Raw genomic sequence first — 8,123 nt, 5'->3', positions numbered from 1 at the left:
GATATTTTCATCAGAAAAACTGACCGAAATAAACAAAAAATGACCGAATTTTTCAAGTCATTTCTGACAAATGACCAAAAAGTCTCAGCAAAAAAAAAACAGCAGTAGGCTATTACAGATGATTTAAAAGTTGTCAGTAAAATGAAACAACGCAGATCGCAGGTAACCAGTTTGAGCATGGTTGTGATGCCAGTTTTGTTAGCACTGAAACTGAACTGACTAGAGAATGTTCTACTTCCGTCGCTAAAGCAGTGATAACGATAAGACTTCCATTATTTGACAGAACGATGTCGGATGCCACATTAATTGGATTTCTAATATCGATGACTTAACAAAATGCGAGATACTAGGGAAACCCTGAAGACCTCCATATGATTTCAATCTGCCATTTTCTACTCATCATAAAAAAGGAAAGGGGAAAAAAGATACTTGAACCAATCCCACTTGGATAAATTCCCGTGGTTGGTGCATTCTGATGCCAAAAAAGGACTATTTTGAAAATATTGCAGCTTATTTGTTACTGGCCGTGTTGGAGAATCTCACAAGCACGTACCCTTCAAAAACTTGTTACAAAGCCTTTGACTGTTTTTGAGAAGCTTCTTGGAAAAGATGGCGATCTAACAACTCACGAGAAACAGCAGTACCATAGAGATGCAGTGGAAGGGGGTAAAGAATTTTTGAAGACCTTCCAAGTGGTAATTAACACTACCAACGATAACACATTGCAAACCAGCTTAGCTCGCAGCAACTAAAGCAAGTCCAAGAAAACAGGGTGTAGAATCTATAATATTTTTAGGCAGACAAAATATTGCCTTTCGAGGGCATCGAGATGATGGTGCATTAGAACAAAAGACAGCAATGCCTTTAGTCAATGAAGGTAGTTTCCGAGAGCTGCTGAGATACAGTGTTCTCAGTGGCGATTTTACCTTGAAATTGCATCTAGAAACAGCAAAGTCCAATGCTACAACTACATACATCAGCAAAACTACACAAAACGAACTTATTGAATGCTGTGGAGAAGAAATTAGAAGTATCATTCTCAAGTGCATAGAAGAAGCAAAATATTACTGTGTAATATTCGATGAAACAACAGCTATCTCACATTCTTCCCAATTAACACTTTGTGTGGCTTACGTTTACCAGAACAGGAGACATGAAAATTTTGTTGGATTTTTAAATATTCATGATTCCTTATTTGAAGGCATGTCATCATCTTGCGAGCCAAAGGTCAGTGGAAAAGTTCTTGGAGAGTTAGTCCTGAACAAAATGAAGGAGTTACATTTAGATTTGTTAAACTGCATTGGTGTTAGAACAGATGGGCGTGCATTGATGGTAATGGAGCAGCTAGGAGCCGTGGCTGAAATTAAGAAGGCATTAAATGCATCCAGGTACCTCTGCTTCAACCGTGCGTTTAATTTGTCTACGTCCAAGACGTCATCAGCTTCCAGTGTCCGTAATACAATTGGAACAATTAAAGAAGTCGTGTCCTTCTTTAACGCTTCCGCAAAGCGAAATCATGTTCTTTTAAATGCGGTTGTAGACGTCAATTTATTGTGTTCTTGTATTGTGTGCTTGTGCGACTATTTTCTCTTGTATCAATCACCTGCTCTAAGTTATGTAAAGGAAAGGAAATCTTAATTTGTTTTCATCATCCTGCACTGGCTACATAAATCCATCATCTTTCAAAGGATGGCATCTTGCCTGGTGCGAGGCAAATTTCCTGCAGACGTCCAGACTTGTGTGCTTTGTAAATGCAAGTGCAAAATCGCCCATTACGTAATTACGGAAACCCTTTTAACGGAAGGAAGTCGATTTGCAACCGTGTTTATCTGTCTACTATCCTTCATTCCTATTGTAAACTATCTCTCCTATCTCGGAACAACAAGTGCATAAGTCAAACTTCTAATGTCACAATTTGTTGTTGCGGTAAATTTCTTTCCTTGGGAATAGACTTCAAACACCATGTATGAATTCTCTTTATAACTGCAACGATATATATACTTGTCGCTTTGCCTTGAAAATCAGAAAGTGGTAATCAGAATAGATGCATGAAGTTATTGCATTACAAATGTTTGAAGTTAACATAATTTAGGGTACTTTATATTTCATAGCTTTACAAAGTTAATTTCAAAGTAGAGCAGGTGAAAGTTCTGAATAATGATTGTATTACTTATTTAATGTTTACAAAATTAACCTTATTGTGATTCTATTTGAATAAGGGTATCGCAATCAATGTTTTTAAATCTCTCTTTTTCTCTATATCTCACTCTTTGAAACTGATGCTTCTGCGCTTATGACAACAACAATAATAACTTGCGGAGTGTTTCGTCAACGAAAAGGCAGCAATCGTTAGTTCATTATGGAGAAGGGTCGAAGAGAGCATTTGAAGTGAGCGTAGGTAACTTCTCATAGAATCAAGTAGGACTGACGCCTACAGTGGTTAAAGCTCAATTGCGAAGCAGGTGCGAAACCAGGTGCGTTGAAAAAACAGAATCATTGGCGCAATTTCTCGACCAGTTGCAGAAGATAATTGAAGCCCTTGAATACATTTCGAACTGGAATGAAACGAAAAGTGCTTCTCAAGCTAAAAGTATGATTTCATCCATACAAAATATGGAGTTCATCATCACACTCTTTTGTCAACTATCTGTGTTTATGTTGTGTCTACCACTTAGCAGGTTGTTTCAGAAGAAAAGTCTGGATTTATCCGCAGCTACAACACTTGTCAGAGATTTAAAAAGCATTCTCAAAGCCCAGCGTGAAAATTGTGATGATGAATTATGTAGTTTGTTCTAAAAAGCATCCCAAGGTTTTTCAAATTTAGGCATTACCATTACCTTACCTCAAATTAATCAACAAGTTCACAGGACAAATATTCCTCTTTATCACCAGAGCAATACTACAAAAGGTCGATCTATATTCCAATGTTGGATTCCTTCATACTTGACTTGGAAACAAGATTTTCAGCTGAGACTTTAGCATCTTGTCACCTAACATCATTGCTACCACAAAATTGCTCAAGTATCGACCCGATAGCATTGACAAAAGTAATTTGCAATGCCTACAAAGGCTTGTTACGTCATATATATAGTGTGGAATCAGCTCTATGTTCAGAGATCTAACTATGGAAGGAAAAGTGGGCGAAGTTAATTAAAACTAATACAAGTGAAATGTCTGGTTATTATAACAGCACATCAGCCAACAAAATAACAGTTTTCATTTTTTAAGCAATGGCCTCAAATTGAAGAAGCTCGTTGTTACCTAAATACGACTGCTTCAATGGGTTCAATTTTAGTAGAAAATAAATTTTCTGCTGAAACATTTTCGTGAAGATTTTGAGCTACCAAGCATCACACTGCTCACACAGATAACATCAACTGTGAAAGGAACCACTGATAACTATCTGAAAAGCGTTTTTTCAAATTTACAGGACGAAAAACAAAAATCTTGCTTGATGCTGTTGGATGAGGTATATGTAAAGCCTGCACTGCAATATCATGGAGAAAGTTTATTCGGACAAGCAACAAATAAACCACATCTTTTGGCAAACACAGCTGTTGAGTTTTATGATAGTTACACTCTACAGAGGCCCCAAATTTCTCTACAAAATGCTACCTGTCAAGGAGTTGGATACGGCTTTTCTATGCCAACAAACAACCTTAATTTTGGAAACAATAAAAACTTGTGGGTGGGTGCATTAGAGGAATTATATGTGATGGGAACAGATTAAATCAATCCAGGCCTTGAAATTCACGGCGGACACCGCGGACATGTCCGCCGTCACAGCATGTGATGTCCGCGGGAAGTGCCATCTAGATCGGTCATATTTGTCCGCCGAAAAGTAGCACAGGAATTAGCGATATTATATTCTCGCAACAATTATTGCGAGAATATAATTTCCCGCTCATTCTAGCATGGTAGCGCGCATCTAGAAAATGTTAATATTGTATCCATTAGCTTCCGTTCAAGCAGGAAAACCTTCCATTTTTACGTTGCTTCAACAATGGATGACATTGAATCAGCGTAACAAAGGTGACTTCTTCGCTAAGAATCGATGGGAGTACCGTACATTTACACTAATCACGTGCAACTTAGTTCAAGTCTTACATCACAATGTCTGGCTTTGATCTCTGAGTAATATTGATAAGGCAAGCTTGATTAGCTTGGTTACAAAATTAGATTACACGAGTAGGCTATTACAGCAAGATGCAAAAAAAATTGTTAACTTTGGGTATTACTGTAAGAAAAAAAAAATCACAGAGAAAATTGTAAAAGTGAGAATGAGGGCAATGAACCTACTCGCTCTTTGACACGTTTGCTCACATGACACGCAAAAATAAACCTATAGAAAGAAGCCTAGTGAAACTTTGTACAGCAGAAAATAGTAGAGTTAGTGTGGGAGTTTTCCGACTCGTGTCCAGAGCATTGTGACGCAAGAAGCCGTACGACCTCGTTCGGTGAAAGTTAATCAGTTATGCGGCGTATTAAGCAGCTACACGGCGCTTTCACTCTTCAAGCGCACGTCGTTGGTCTGATGAAAGCCTTTCTGAGTGACTTCGCTGAGATTTTAAAAAGCCTTCTAAACCGTAGCTATAGTTCTCAAATGGCAAAAAAATGATTAAACATGACGATCGATGTTAAAACTGGTGTGTCCGCCGTGAGACTTGATTTGTCTGCCGAGATAGCTGCTCAGACCGGACACGTTTGTCCGCCGTCAACAAAAACGAATTTCGAGGCCTGCAATCTCTTTTTAAAAAATTACAATCTGATGATGTTCCATGGCGCACTAAAGACAGCATTTTGGGCACTATGACATGAAAACATAAGGAGTAACTGAATAACTGATAAACGTCAAGAATTGCAGTTTTCCTTCGACGATGAGGCAACAGTGGCCAGATGGCAGGATCTAAAAGAGCTGAGAAGATTAGAATCTTCAGACCACATTGTCGGTATGTCCAATATATCTGAAGTGACTGTACATCCGAAGCCAATCGAGAGGCAGAAGGTTTGTGCAATATATCTGAAGTGACTGCACATCCGAAGCCAATTGAGAAGCAGAAGGTGATTTTTGCTTACAAGTCTTCTGCAAAGAGACCATTACTGCCCTGAAATCGCATCTAGACATTAAAAATGCCAATGACACTATTTTATTTCTTTCACAAGTTGTTCAATTTTGAAAAATTATGTTTATGGTCCATCCATACGTGACGAAAATTGTGCTGTTATCCGAGATGAAAGTGATAAAAACTTGAAGTTATTAGTCTTTGGAGAAATGGCATTAAAAATGTCTGACCAAAAGACTGTTAATGGCACGCGGTATCGCGACTTAACTAAGGACACTGATAGAGCCATAATGGGTTGGTGCATTTGGCGAAATATTTATTGCACACACACACTAGCGTACGCAGGTGGGGCCAATGGGCCATGGCCCAATGGGCCTTGTGCCATGTCATAAAGTTATGTGGGGTGCCCACTGCCCAGGCACTCAGTCATTTCAACTTGATGCAAAAGTTTCGTTTTCAGTACCGAAAGTAAGGACCCATAAAACAATTTTGGTTCGAGTGTTAAGCTGTCAGATAAAAAAAAAATGGCCGCCAATTTCCAGATTTTTGTCACACAATGCTTGGTAACTTTTGTACTAGCCTATTGAACCTAGAATTGTGATTGTGGTCTCTAAACTTAGGTTTGTATGTATGAGTAATTCAATAAAAATAAAATAAACATGATTGGAGCACAGAGTGGTAATTTTGGTGTCTATGTTAATGTGTTTACGTGTGATTCATAAGCTACTGACTAATCACTTATGTTTTTGTTTCTTTTCAGATTGTTTGTGTTAGGATGGCTAAGGTAAGTAGGGTGATGCGGCAGTTGTGTATTTTGTGTTAAAAGCAAACTGAAGCAGTGCTAGTTTGTCCTCTTGCGAATCCAGTCGCCAGTCCCACAGAGGGAGCCCACACACAAATCACCAGTTTCACAAATAAGTTCAGAGAAACTGGTGCTTCTCCACACTCATACGTAGAACTACCAGATAAAAATTCCATGCAAAAGAATTGTGCATCCTGGCATAAATCTTGTCGCCAGCTTTACAGAGCATCAGCACTTGACCATGCTAGACAAAGTCATAACAAAGGATTGCATCCTGCAAGAAAAAGATCACGGCGGAGTCATGCAAGCATTAATCGTATTGTGTGTATCTTCTGTGGTGATGAAACAAATGTAGTGGACCATTCTTTCCAGAAGGTAACACTCACCCAACAGATACATGACAAGGCGGTCGCGCTGGGGGAAGAGCATATTGTGGCACTCCTTGCCGAAGGTGATCTGGTCGGCATTGAAGCTAAGTACCACCGGAACTGCTATACAGGGTTCAATCGCCATTGCGATTTGTAAACAAGACACAACTAGCGAAAATCTTGAGGCCACAACAGAAAATGAACTGCTCCAATTTATAAAGGAAGAAGTCACTGAAGGTCGTAAAATTTTTGCATTACAAGATCTGACAGATATGATGACCAAGCGATTAGAACAATATGGAATCCAGAAGACCGTGAACTGAACACACTTAACCCTTTAACGGCCACGGGATCCATATGGATAGTTGGATACCACAAATTCAACTTACATTTTTTCCAAAACTGCTACATATGGACCAAAATAAATAGTCATATGTGATGGACTGATGGTAGCATGCTTTTATTTTCCTAAAATGCTTTTGTTTTACTACTTTTAGGCATAGACTACCCCTGGTAGAACTTTAATCTATTCTACACCCCCTGGAAGGCCAAAAACCCCCTAACTTTGATAGCCTAGCCCTATAATGTTCTCTCTGCAATTGCTTTTTATATATTTTTTTTTACCAGCGTGCAGAAGATAAAGCGTATTCTCTTTTCGCAAACAAAAGAACGTCTGCATTCAATTTGTTTCGCTTGAATTGTTACTCTGAAACACGTGGGATCCATATGGTACCTGCGGCTGTCATTGAAATTTTGGCTTGGCTAGCAGCTTGCTTGGAAAGTTTCAGTTGAGTAATGCAGCAGTGCTAGGCATATTTCTAACAGGATAGACTAAAACTTTGCAAAGATAGTGACTGTAGATAATACTCAAAACAATTGTCTCATTTTTTACAGAATTTATTGGTAATTGAATTGAGAATAATAAGAAATGTATCAAGCAGAAGAAGTATTAGTTCGCTTGTTGGAGCCAGATATTGAGTCTGAAATGGAAGATTGGATGAAAGTGACGAAAAGGAAAGTGTTGAGTGTTTAACAGTTCCACAAAGAATCATAGATAATGGTCCAAATACTTTAGAGCAAGAGTCTGGACAATGTGAAAATGCAGATGCAGAGGTGAATCAAACAGAAAATTTTTCCAAGCACACATTTCGATGGCGAACAATGACTCCTATGATTGCATCAACTTCTGCACAGAATTGTTTTGGTCTACCTTCCACAAACATAGATGAAATGACCCCTCTGAAATACTTTCAGGTGTTTTGGAAGCCAGATTTGAAAAACCACATTGCTTACCAAACAAATTTATATGAAATGCAAAAAGAGTGCTATGCTGTTTAGACATCTCAATATGAAATTGAGCAGCTTGGGGAATGCAAATGTTGATGTCTGTTGTTAAATTACCGGCTTACGACATGTATTGGGCTTAGGAAACTTGCTACAAACCAGTAGGAAGCATAATGAGTAAAAACAGGTATAAAACACCACGGAGATTTTTACACGTAAAGGACAACACTTTACTCGACAACCATGTTGAAAGTTCAACCAGTTTTAGACCATGTTCAACAAAATTGTAATCAGGGTTCGATCTTAGCACTGGTCCTCTGGCCAATGTCTAATGCAAGTTTCCTGCGGACCAGTACGAATCGTTTCACACTGGTCTGACTGTCCAAGTGTCTAGTGCGAAAATAACATCGTGTTATGTCGTTTAATCGTTTAGAGTGCGTGGTTCTGGTTTGTGCTTCTCTTCAAACAACAAAACACGTAATCCGTGTGTGTTAAACCGTAAGAAAAAGGCAATCGCAACATCACGTGTTAAATCGTAAGAAAAAAGGAATCGCAACATCACATGACGGATGTTGCGTGGCTTCAGCCAAGATGAGCTTGGCTTCA

At 38.7% G+C, this 8,123-nt stretch overlaps 1 pseudogene; it reads left to right on the top strand.

The window, feature by feature from the left end:
* The first annotated feature begins 141 nt into the window (after nucleotides 1–141).
* LOC145783997 (52 kDa repressor of the inhibitor of the protein kinase-like) lies at nucleotides 142–6,556 on the top strand (annotated as a pseudogene).
* Nucleotides 6,557–8,123: the final 1,567 nt, after the last annotated feature.

This window comes from Aplidium turbinatum, chromosome 15, assembly GCF_918807975.1.
Source record: "Aplidium turbinatum chromosome 15, kaAplTurb1.1, whole genome shotgun sequence".
NCBI classification, from domain to species: domain Eukaryota; kingdom Metazoa; phylum Chordata; class Ascidiacea; order Aplousobranchia; family Polyclinidae; genus Aplidium; species Aplidium turbinatum.
The sequence above is the reverse complement of the archived record's forward strand: the minus strand, read 5'-3'. Positions and strand labels throughout refer to the sequence as shown.